This window comes from Rhagoletis pomonella, unplaced genomic scaffold, assembly GCF_013731165.1.
Source record: "Rhagoletis pomonella isolate Grant_MI unplaced genomic scaffold, Rhpom_1.0 Rhpom_scaffold_00003, whole genome shotgun sequence".
NCBI lineage: Eukaryota > Metazoa > Arthropoda > Insecta > Diptera > Tephritidae > Rhagoletis > Rhagoletis pomonella.
Genome location: NW_023458557.1, coordinates 50107489 through 50111370, shown reverse-complemented (window position 1 = coordinate 50111370; position 3882 = coordinate 50107489). Strand labels below are relative to the sequence as shown.

The following is a 3882-nucleotide window of genomic DNA, read 5'->3' as shown; positions in this document are numbered from 1 at the left end:
GTTAACCAGACATTGAGTAACCGGCCCTAAGGGCCGGTTGTTAAATGTCTGGTTATCACTTTATGCCGGTTTGGAGATAGAAGCTCTACTACTGCTTTATCGATCACATGTTACATGCATGATGTCGAAATCGTCGATGGTGTAGTGGTAGTGATAACCAGACATTGAACAACCGGCCCTAAGAGTATCGGAAATTTGTTACGATTCTTTTAGGAACCTTTAAAGCGGTTGACAAGAACTAGTAAAGAAATTTGTGTACGATTTCTTAAAGGAAATTCTTAAGACAATTGTGAAACCGTTGCGAATACTCTGAAATCCTGGTATGCAGGGTATACATATACATAGACTGCTTTTACACAGTTCAAGTATTGAATTCAATTCTGCTCGCATGTGGAAGAGAGGGGGTGAGAAGAAAACGGGAGGAGTACACATGCGTCTGTACCGTCAAGTCGTTTCAACTTTCTTGCTTTGCTTTTGGCATTTTCGTTGCTTCCCATTTAAAGAACCAAAAACTTGAATTCAACAGAATTGAAACGTGTAAAATCAAATAGAAAACACAAAAGAGAATGAGCAAGAATTGCTTTCAAGTACTTGAATCATGTAAATCGGGTGATACGAATATGAATAGATAAAGAAGCTGTGGATGACACACGGAGTTCATGCCAAATGTTGTTTTTGTACGATTGCTACAACCTGTAGTTATTGGCGCGTATTCATAGTCCAGCAACTAAGTCGAAACTAACAAAGTTGCAACTTAAATTTAAGTACCAACTTAAAATTTACCTCTATTCATAGTCGCATTTCAGACTTCTACTAAGTAGTTTCGACTTAGTTTACGATATAGCAAAATGAGTGTGAAAATGTATCGATTTTTCTTTACGATATTTTGGAAAAATTACATTTTTATTAAATAATGTCAAGTTTGATCATCCGTTTATGTAATTTTTATTTTCATTGCATAATTATGCAAAAGAATAAGGTATCGTTTTCTTGTTAATTGTGTGAAATAGCCAGAACAACCGCAGTGATGTGAAGTCGATGTTTATCGAAAGCACGGTGTGAAACATACAAATAGTATATATCTAAATGTTATTTGAGAATTTATCTAAATTATTCCAATTATAAACTGGTGATTTAGCGTTATTCGAATTGTAATACGCATTTAATTTATTCTTCCGAATAAAATGGATCGATCTTTGCAAATTTTAATTGGAGATTATTCAATTTTATCAAAATCACCCTCTACCAACTTAATTTTTACATATTTCGTCTGTTTTCCCTTAATTTGATAAAATACTTCTTCCTAGTTACGACTTAGTTGCAGCTGCAGCCGAAACTAAATTTTAAGTTGGTTCTTAGCCAGAAAAGTCGAAACTAAGGCGACAATGAATAGCTTTAGGGCCGGTTGTTCAATGTCTGATTAGCACAAATCGGAGGTAGAAGCTCCGGTTAAGCACAACACTGCTTTATCGATCACATGTTACATGCATGATGTCGAAATCGTCGATAGTGTAGTGGTAGTGATAACCAGACATTGAACAACCGGCCCTTAGAATAGTTTCGACTTAGTTGAGTACTAAATATGACTATTGGGGTGTTCACAGTTCGTTCCAAATAGTGTCTCAAAATGTAGACGTCTACATTTTAAGACGTTTTCTAACCGTAAAATATGTGGTGTTGTTGTTTCCCATACAAAATTGGAAAACGACACCGTCTACATTTTGTCACACTCAAAGGTATGTTTTTTACGCGTCTACATTTTGCAACCTCTCAGCAGGGTTGCATTATGGCAATACTAATCACATTTTTTTTTATTTATTGGGCACGTTTTCCGTATTTGCATTTAATTTGAGCGCAATTTCTGATGAAAAGAAACAAATCAAGGAAAAGGAATAACAAATATTACGAATTGGTAATTAAGTTAAATAATTACAATTTTTCAGTAACAAAATCGAAAGGCGACATATAAACAATGCACGCAAACAAGAAATGTCTGGCAACACCAGCAAAGTTTTGAGACGATTTTGAGACGACTGCTAGAAAGGGGTGCTCACAGTTTGATGCTAAAAATGTCTCAAAATGTAGACGTCTACCTTTTCAGACACAATTTGGAACGAACTGTGAACACCCCATATGAATACGCGCCATTGATTCATGTTTGCTATCGATTTTTGGAAAGAAATTGGGTCGTGTATGTGGCCCATTAATAAGAGCATTTTATATCGATGCATATGTATTCGATAACTTTTGTAAAGTACTTTCTTTCTTTTGCAACCACACTTCCGGTAAGTTGGAAATACATAGATGTGCTGGTGGAAATAGCTTATTAAGCAAAAATATCAAGGTTCGTTTTATATACTACGAAATTGGTTTTCCTGTTCCGAGTTCTGGATAAAGTATATTTGTTAGGTTGGAGACAATATACTGTAGACCGAAGCAAGGCATTTCAAACAGGTAGTAGCATTAGAGCAAAAACCATGACGGAATAATACCACCACGAGCAAAAACGATATTTGTGTGTTTTGTTGTTGCTGGTTGTATGGAAGGTGTCAATAATTTCAGATTTTTTTCTTCTAAATCAAAACTGAAATTACCCTTATTATTTATTTATTTATTTCTGCATTTACAGGTCTATTCTGCAGGTTATTGCAGATTTTGTAACTGGAAAAATGTATACCAAGAAATGTTCTTATCGCGATTCTTGGTAGGTCGGTTATGCAGTTAAAATATTTAGCTATGAAGTGTGGAAATTTTGCATTGCGTATTTCATGGGGCAATCAGGCATGGTCCACAAATCGCACCGATTTCAAATCTGCGGTTTGACAAAGATAAAAATTTGGCACTAAATCGATAGGGCTAATATTATTAACCATTTAAAAGCTATACACAAACAACTTGTTAAATTTCGTTGTTTTCTATGAGCAAATCACGTCATAAATGCACGAAATCACCAGTTTCCACTTTTAAAACGTCTCCGGTTATTGTTTTGTGCAAACAAAATCATTTATTCACTTTTATTTTATATATTTCGTCAATAAAACGGAGTAAACAAAGGCTGACTTCCAAAACGTATCACATGGTTTGGAAACTGTTATACTGTGGTATTCAAGCTGTTTGTATATGCAGAGTTGCGACACATTGCAACCATATACATTGCATACTTTAAATATTCAATATAGCAATGAACAATTTTTCTGAATTTTCCCTATTTAAAACACCAATGCTAACCAATAACAAACGAAGCATCAACTTTGATGATGATGCGCTGATTGCTCAAGCGATCCGTTTCAATAACTTATCGGCTGCGATTTGGAACAGTATACATTGTCAATATTTTGTAGTTCGACGTTATGGAACCTTATACTTTGTACGTATACAAAGCAATTGACGTTTTGGAAGTCAGCCAAACTTTGCGCCTGCCAAAATTATTATAACCTCGAATCGCTGGTATTGTCACTTTATTTCACATTTCGTTTGCGCTATTACCCTCGGTTTACACTATACATTTGTTCCTCTTATTTTTACTTTTATTTATTTATTTGTTTATTTATTACAGTCATTAGACCTATATACATTCATGTACATACCCTGCAAAAATCATTGGACCATGTAGTCTATTTGTGGTATATTGGAGTACTTACAAAAGTGCTCCTCTGTCATGCTGTAGCGGACCAACTCGTGTCTCTGCACCAGCTTATTGTTACCCGATCACTGCTCGTGTTTTAACGAAATGTTAAGCATTTGAAAGTACATTTGCATGTCTGGCTGTAGCTGAACATGTAGAGATGCTAGCTGTTAGTTCTTAGCTCCCAGCATGTTCGGGTTCGAATGCCGTCAGAGGCAACATGTAATTTTTAATTTTTGTTTTTGGTTTTTATTAAT

The 3882-nt window shown here is 35.1% G+C and overlaps 1 long non-coding RNA gene across 1 annotated transcript; it reads left to right on the top strand.

Annotated features, from left to right (window-relative positions):
- Nucleotides 1-2257: 2257 nt before the first annotated feature.
- LOC118736600 lies at nt 2258-2894 on the top strand. The gene is made up of 2 exons (XR_004992736.1): nt 2258-2454; nt 2630-2894. It is a non-coding gene; the product is annotated as an uncharacterized LOC118736600 (long non-coding RNA).
- Nucleotides 2895-3882: the final 988 nt, after the last annotated feature.